The 9,148-nt window shown below is 42.4% G+C and overlaps 1 pseudogene; it reads left to right on the top strand.

The window, feature by feature from the left end:
• Nucleotides 1-8,681, top strand: part of LOC146962766 (uncharacterized) — a 13,045-nt pseudogene extending 4,364 nt beyond the window's left edge.
• The last annotated feature ends 467 nt before the right edge of the window (nucleotides 8,682-9,148 follow it).

Here is a 9,148-nt window from a genome sequence, read left to right as displayed (position 1 = left end):
TAAAAATGCAGCTGCAACAACTCCCCCCTTATCAAGCTTAGATCTAATATTCTCCAAGAGAGAGCATATTGCAGTCTATGTTGAATGGTTTGTAGTCAAATGTGGATTTGATACAGACATTAATGTCAGCCGATTAACTACATGGACTAGCCTATCCTACTGGCTGACTTCATCATAGTGCCCACAACCAAATGCGTTGGGCCCTTTTGTTTTAACCGTTGCAGTAGCCTACTTCCTACACATACAGGCTAATTGTTAGCTTTCATTGTGTTCTTCATTACTGAATTTTCTCTCAACTGTGGTTTCTAATTTTTTTCCACAGGTTGTGAATCAATCAAATGCTCGTCTGGACTCTGCGACAAGGCAAAAATCTATTCAAAATGTGATGTTCCAAACTCTGTGTGCAGTTGTTGCCCAGGCATCTCATCATCTTCTGCATCTACACTGTGTGGACACTCAAGACCTCAGTCCCAGTCCCAACCCCACATGGGCCTCCAAAAAATTGCCCCTTCCACGTCTCTGAGGAGACCATCACCCCCCTCAACAACACCAAGCACTTCCTGGTGTCTGGGCCTACATGGGACCAGAGATGTTAACTGGTTTTGATATACGCACTCATTAGCATGTTTAGGAAGAGACTCCCATCCAGCCCCTGCACTGTTTTTTTTCTAGCTGTGCAGGCTACACATCGAGCGAACACCACCTCCAGGCAACTGTTTCACAACAAACTTGCACAACTTTTGATTCATCCTGTTTTGTTGCTACCGTCGTCCCATGGTGTCGGATTCCACTAAAAAACTGTAATGCCACACATGTTACCTCTTCATACTCAAGCCAGAGAGAAACGGCTGAAATCCGACCAACTCTGGCTCCCATTAAGAAACAAAAGGACCAAATAAGACAGGAGGATAATGTTGCGCAATATAAACTTTACCCAGTCCTGCATCTCCACCTTGTTTGGAAACTACAACAATGTGCACATAGTTTGGCAACAACCACCTGGAAATGTACAGGGTACAGTCTTAGGTCACTCAAAATTCTCAAAAATTAATATTTAACGATGTAGTGTATTATACACCTTAACAAATACATTTGAATGCAACATACAATGCTGAGAAAACAGTGAGCTGTGACTGCATTATTTGTCAGCGTAGTAGTTATATTTACTCACACTAACTGTGCTCACTAATAACCTCACCTAATTATTAACCTATAGTTCACTGACAGACTGACTTCTTGGTTCAATGTGTTAAGCTCAGGTTTGAATATTATGGATTTCCATTTAAATACAATTTTCTTCATTCATGGCTCCCAGAGGATTAACCACATCCTTGCCTTAATTCCTGGCTTTAAATTTAGCACCACTAATTGTATCAAAATATAATGGGTTTCCATAAAATGTCTTACACACATTAATTCTGCCTTCCAGTAGTATCCCTTTAAGAGACTAACTGTGCGTTCACACCAAAAGCTTCCAAAGCGTCAAAAACGCTCAAGGGTAGGCTTCAGACAAGACAGCTCCCAAAATGGCAACTATTTTTAGCTGCTTTGGTCGCTCGTCACGTGACTGACGTCAAAGTTCAATCGTGCTGGTCATTGGGGAGCCGAAATACAAAAAAAAGGAAAAAAAAGGCAACCGAAGGACATCTCTATTCTGACAGGTTGCCGCCGGTTGCCGCTGAACCACGTCATAGCTAATGACCCTAAAGTTAAAGCAGAAGTAAGCGGAATGTTTGTGTTAATATAAGTCTTAAATAGTTATATCTTCCGACAGCAATCACTTATAGTGTTTGGTCCGAAACACGGATCTGTCTGTCACTCTGCTCTGCTGTAAGCCGAGGAGAAAACTTTCCTTGTCATCACAGCGCAGTAGAGGCGGGAGGTGACGTTCACAACAGTGGCACCGTGCGTTGCGTTAACGCAGCACTGACATGAAGCTCTGAAGTCCTGCTGCGCCTGGCATCTAGCTGGAGTTCTAACGAGCCTGAAAATTAAAAAACGATCCGACCCGTCCCGTCCCCGATGCGGATCGACTTGCATTAATACTTTGTCCAAACCCGGCCAAAAAAACAAACAAACAAACAAAAAAAAAACAGAGTAGGCTAATTTGACCTACATATTTCTCATTCGTAAACCGACGTCGGCCGTGCTGTTTGAAAACTCAAATCCTCATCATCCATGCACACTTGGGAAACCCAAACAGCCTAGGGCAGCTGAGGAGAGAGGGATTACCAGAGCACTAGGCAAGCAGGTGTGTGTGGTTGTGTTAGTAATTACATGTATGCCAGACCATAAAGCCCACATCACAGTCTATGTGTGTGTGTGTGTGTGTGTGTGTGTGTGTGTGTGTGTGAGAGAGAGAGAGAGACAGACAGAGAATAAACAACATTATAATATTATTGAAGAGCTAAGGCAGCTTCAGAATCTCACTCCAGCCAGGGACCAAAAGTTGGCAGCCCATTACCCTCACCCCCCCTATTTGATGTAAATGCAGAACCAGCATCCCTTTCCCTAAAATGGAAAAAGTGGATTAAGAGATTTGAAACATTTCTCACTGCAGCTGCCTGATAGAACAAGAAACAGGGCTATGTTTCTGTACTATGCTGGAGAACAAGTCGCAAGTGATACTCTATTGAGCACTTTTCGCTGATAAACAAGGAACTAACCAGATGATATTTGATAAGGCAGTACGAGTTCTCACTCACTGAATACTTCAGTCGCAAGTTGTAATGTAGAATACGGAAATCTAACATATTTCCAACAATCAAAAAACACGACTCAGATGAAAACGTGTCAGATGCAATTCAATACCAGACTGAGACAAGTTAGCTCAGAATTGAGAATTTAATAATGTGGACAAAGAAAGCAAAAGTTCTCAGATAATACTTCTAGCTGCAACATAATCACCTTCTCAGGAGAAGGGGCACTGAGAGTAGACCCCAGAACACTTAAAGGACTTTTGGATCTTGCCAGAGCTATTGAAACCTCAGAACTTCAGGCTTCTGGCATGGAAAACAAACATGAAATGGGACAGATTGCAGCCATGCCTAACACAAGAAACAAAAAATGGACCACCTCTGGGCCCCAAACGGCGAACGCGGAACAGCAAAATCAGACAAAGATGAAATGCAGGAATTGTGGAGGTATGTTTCCTCATCAGGGTGGTCAGTCGATGCAGAGGGCAGGGAACCGCCAGTGGGGTCAGTCATGATAGCTGGTGAAAGCATTGATGTTCTTGTCAATTCAGGAGCCTCAGCTAACCTCCTGGATGGAAATAAAAAAGAATAGAAAAATTCAGCATATTGAAAATGAAAACCAAACTCAAACTTGAGCAGTCAAGCAAAATAATTTATCCCTATGGTGCAAAAACTCCCCTCTCACTTCATGGCAGAGCCACCACAACTCAGGCAGCATTCTACATCGTTGAAGGTAACTACGGATCACTGCTGGGCCATGACACTGCAACTGCACTGGGACTCATACATGTGGTGACCAATACAACAGAATCTGTCTAAAGCGGATCAGCTGCTCCTGCAATATCCAAATCTCACCGGGAACTGCCCATTGGTCCGACCTCCCGTTACTCTGACAAAATCAACCACAAGTCGGACCAATAGGAGGTCAAACCAATGGGTGGTCCCGTTAGTTTTAACTGTCATCGCTACTTTCTGACAAGCTTAACTGTCATCGCTACTTTCTGACAAGCTCTTCCATTGATACGAGCATGCAGCTTTCTCTCGCTCTCTCTGTTATATGTCATTCATATGAAGTGCTTGTTTTGCAGTTAATTATGCACATGATCCGTTTGATCCCAGAAAGGAAAAAAGGATCAATGCGCAGCCTCCGTTTCCTTTCTGATTGCGTCCGAGAGAGAGAGATAGATCCCAATCCACCTGTCTGTAGGCTCTGCCTGTCTAAGAGACACACATGAAAGAAGATGTGCAGTTAATTGTGTTTGTAAGTTTGATTTGATGTGAGTGTCAAGGTTTAATTATGGACACTAATGAGCGCGCAGCAGTGCGTAAAAGTCGTGCGTAATGACAGCTCCTCGTTGGTGAAACACAATAAACTGCACCTCTTCTTCCACGTGTGTCTTATTGACAGGTAGAGCCTATATGAATAATTATATAAATGCATAGTGAACGGTAAGAATGGAGAGTTGGACTAATGCTAACTAGTCCAGTTCGAACTAATGAGGACCTCCCATTAGTTCGAACTCTCATTACTCCGATTGTCGGACCAATGGGAGTTTGAACCAATGGGAAGTCGGACTAATGGGAGGTTGGACCAATGCCATGGACCCGTCTCACCTCAGGCATAGGGAAGCTGAAAAATTTCCAAATTCAAATTTTATTTATTTACATGGCACCTTTCATGCTAAAAGCAACACAAAGTGCCTCACATAGGCTATAACAACAAGGAAAATAAAGAGAACAAAACAAAAAGAAACAACCCCAACCCCCCCTCCCCTCCGCAAATACACACAGTGACATAGAGACATACAGACACATAGAGACATACCAACACACATACACACTCACAAGCATGCACACCCACACACTAGCTGTCATTAGTGAGACGTTGTAGAGACATGGCCAGGCACCAACACCTGAGGGGAGAGGAGAACCACCTTTTGGGGGCTGACCACACTGAGAGGGCTCTGCCTCCCGGCCCACGACTAGGAAGCGCTGCCACAGAGGCAACCCCGACCCAGGCAGACAGGAGGCCCCACACCAAGGTATGGAGCCCTCTGACCACCCGGGCCAGAGCCATCCATGGGACAGCACCCCCATCGGTAGACCAAAAGCAACTCCCAGCGTGGCAGGCCCCCAGGAGGAAACACTGGAGAGAAAAACTAATGGACTAAAGGCCCCCACATACTCGGGCGTACTTGACTCCGCGGATGTCCGACCCCGTCCGCGCACACTCGAGGCAGACTCAATGTGGACCCAAAGAAGACGTCTCATCGACCTGTTTAAATGTGACACCGTATGCTCGACTATGAAACCTCAAACGTCCGCGGCCTTAAGACTATTAAGACAGTAAAAGCTAAAGACTAAAAAAAAAAAAGTAAAAGATAAGATAAAAGGTATAAAAATCATAGAAAATAAAATAAGTGAAATAAAATAAAATAAAATGAATATGTAAAATCTAAATTTAATACAAAGCCTGATTAAAAGGAATAAAGAAATAAAAGAAATCAGCAGAAATCAGCAGAAAAAAAGCCTCTTTTTAAAAACACCAACAGTCTGCTCTGTCTCTGTTCCACAATCAGGGGCCATAATAACTGAATGCCGCCTCCCCGTGTGTTTTGGATCTAACTTTTGGAATGGCTAAAAAGCCAGCACCAGAGGACCTCAGGGTAAAAGATATGGTAAAAGTAAGTCAGATTTTAAAAAAAGGGCCCAAGACCATTAAGACATCTAAAAACTAGACCTTAAAGCAGGGGTTCTCAAAGTTTTGATAGCTGAGGGCCAATTTAGGAACCTATCATTGGACTGAGGGCCGCAGAAGGAAGAAAAAAAAAAAACAGAAAAAAAATCCCATTTGTAATCATTTTAATGAGCAGGTTGCATACAGTTTACATTTGTGACCTGATCCAGCAAAATGAGTCGCAGTGACCCAAATTTCAAAATTGAGATTTTGGTATCAATGGAAAGAGGAGAAAATAAGCTTTAAAATGATACCCTAGTCAAAGTCATACATTGGATAGTTTTTAAGATATGGCGATTTTAAGAGAGGAGCACAACATTAGGCTAAATAACTTCAGAAGTTATTTAGCCTAATGTTGTGCTCCTCTCTAGAGGGTTAAAAGTTGTAAGTCAACTTTAATCGTCATTTACGTGCCTTTCCTCAATTATCTGGACTATGAAACTTTGGGAGATTGTTTTTGAATGTCATTTCTTTGAAATTAGCAAAAAAATTTTTTTTTGAGTTTTTATTGATTTTCCACGTTATCAGCTGATTATCTAAAAATAGAACGTTGCGACTTCCGACTCATTTCGCCAGAGCGGGTCACATTTATTAGTCGCATCGCATCCAGTGATGTAATAACAATAAACACATTTTAATTAATAAATGGCAAATAATAATCCCAAATAATGGCACATTTGGGATATAACAGTCCTGTGTGCAGTCCATTTCAGAATACATAAAAAAAAACATCTTAAGAACGGTCAGTATTATCAGCATGGAGCTTATTCAGGCGCAACTCCAGCCACCAAAGCACCACAGGAAAACCTGCAGATAGACAGACACACACACACACACACACAGAGGGAGGGGGAGAAAAAGAGAGAGGAAAAAAAGATATCTTACCAAACAAGTCATCATCATTAATATCTATCATTGCCTATCATTTTGTTACTAGGTCAACATACCTTTTTTTTTATTGGCATGGGATTTGTGGTGTTGCTTTCTATTGACCATGATTCCTCTGATGTCCGGCTCCATCTCCGTCGTTGCGACACAGCGGCACCTGTCTTTCTCCCGACCATCGACGGTGCGTCAACTGTTGTGACAACGACCATAGACGGCAGCTTCACGTTGCATCGAGACTACGACACACAGCATCACATGTCGACTCCCCTTGTTGTGTCTTCACACTCTCCAAGCTCAGCAGCTCCTCAGCTATTTCAAAATTCTCTGTGACTGAAGATGAAAATAATCAGCAGTTGCTCTGTATTGGAAATGTCCGTGCTTTCATCCAGTGCCCTCCACACGTTGTCCCAGTTGCTCTTTGAGATCGTTGGATCTTCGATTCGGTCGTGTCACTGTATCATTCTACAAACTTATCTCACGGAGCTTTGTTTTTTGTTCCGGGCATACAGTGTGGATCAAAACTAACAACTGTAATTCATTGCGGGCCGCCAGAAATCTTTCTGTGGGCTGCCATTGGCCCACGGGCCGCACTTTGAGAACCTATGCCTTAAAGCTTCAAGTCCAAACATCAGTGAGGACATTGAATTTCTACAATTATGAGCTCAATATTTTAACTTGTCGAATATTTTTGACATGTTAATGGTTCATTCTAACAGTGTACACAGCCAACACTAAACATTAGCATGCTAACATAATCATTGGTGTTAGCATGCTAATGTTGGCATTTTGCAGAAAGGACCTTGTGTCTCAGAGGACTGCTAGCATGGCTGTGTGGACTCTAGCTAAGGTGGCTGTAACTAATGCTTTGATAAATTTACAGAGATTATCATCTGAAGTTAACCCTTAGGAGCTTTATCTCGATTGTCTGCTCGTTGTTATGGTTCTTCTGACAGCTTTCACAGCTCAGTTTCCAGATGCTTCAGTTCTCAGTGGGAAAAAAAACTTAAAACCAAATAGCCTACATGCTATTTTCCAAACATCTGGCATTTTAAGTAGTACTGAGGCATTTAGCCATGTCTTACTTGGGAGTATTGGACTTCCCAGGTGGTGAATGCAATAATGTCAATGCTATGAGCACCAACGCTTTATCTTCTCTGGAGAAATATAAATATCTTAGAAATGAAACCAAACCTTCTCAACAATCAAAAGTGAGATCTTAAAAGCCTTTACCTCACATTACTCCAGGTTGCTGGGTGTGGACAGAGTGGTGATCTATAACACCAACTGTGCCAAAGATCTCGACCGCCTCCTGCAGAGCTACAGCCAGGAGGGCTTCGTGGAGATGGTTCCCTGGCCCATCGACAAGCATATGAATCCATCTCGTGGCTGGCTCTTCTCACAGGACGGAGGGGACATCCACTACTTTGGCCAGTTAGCCACTCTTAATGAGTGCATTTACAGATCCATGGACCGGTCACGCTACGTCCTGTTGAATGACATTGATGAGATTATAATGCCATACCAGCACAACAACCTGATGTCTTTGATGAACATGCTCCAACAGCAGCAACCAAATGTGCGCAATGTGGATATACAACAAATAGTAGTAATATTCAGACTTAAAGATCATATTTTAGATAATGTCAGTATTTATATTTTCTTTCAATGCTGTGTCACATTCTGTAGGTGGCGGTGTTCTTCATGGAAAACCATATATTCCCCAATATAAACTTTGAGCCAAGTGGGAATAAGTTTCACCTGCCCCAGTGGAATGGGGTGCCAGGAAATAATATTTTGGAGCGCATCTACAGGCAGGAGCCGGACAAAAAGGATGAGAACTGCAAGATGATAGTTCAGCCAAGGTATGGTGACTTACTCAGACTGGAATTTACTCTCACTCAGAACCCACAACAATATAGTAGCTGTTTACCAGAGTCCACACAGATTTCAAATAGACAGTGAGGTTGCAAGGATGGTTAACTACAATAAAACTCCTAAACTGAATATTTGTTTTTTACTCTTTTATGTCTCTGTGCGTCCCAGGTTGGTGGAGCAGATCTCCGTACATGAGGTAGTCAAGATTTTTGGACAATGGTTCATGGTTCCTCCTGATGTTTGTCGGAACATGCACTTCCGCGTGCCTCTGCAGGAAGGGTTAACCCGGGAGCAACTCAAGAAGGACACACGGCTGTGGGACTTCCATGAAAAACTCATCCCCAGTGTGGACAGGGTGCTGGAGAGAGCGGGACTGCTGGGCTCAGAGGGGCAGAGCAGACGAACATGAAACTGACTCACAATGCTAGAGCTAGCTCACAGTGAAGATGCAGTCGGTGTTTTGCTAGTAAGATGTTGCTGTCTCAGGTTAGTGTGTTAATGCTGATATTCGCTATTAGCTCTTAACATTAATCACAAGCGACAATGTTTTTTTTTAAATCAACAGATTACATGACAGTGAAGGGATAACAAAACATGATAATAATAGTAATAATGAGAATATCCAACAAATGGACATTTTGAAATTCCCATGCCACCAGCATGGCATAAAAAATCTCTTGTGCAATATAGCAATGAGAAAGGGACTGTTAATGCACTGGTGCTGATTACACTGGTCGTAGCCTACTGGTTAATGTTACAGTTTTATATTTAATACATGTACAAGTAAAAGAATGTTACATCAAAATGCAAAAAAAATAAAATAAGGGGAAAAAAATCTGAAAGAAAAGATTATGATAAATATATTTTTTATTCTGTGTGTAATGGGGGCGGGACTAGATAAGCTTTTGCTTCTCCCGCTTTCCCTTTCGGCCATGTGTATGTATTATTTGAA

This window comes from Trachurus japonicus, chromosome 23, assembly GCF_045865225.1.
Source record: "Trachurus japonicus isolate A0001 chromosome 23, Traja_1.0".
NCBI classification, from domain to species: Eukaryota; Metazoa; Chordata; class Actinopteri; order Carangiformes; family Carangidae; genus Trachurus; species Trachurus japonicus.
The sequence above is the reverse complement of the archived record's forward strand: the minus strand, read 5'-3'. Positions and strand labels throughout refer to the sequence as shown.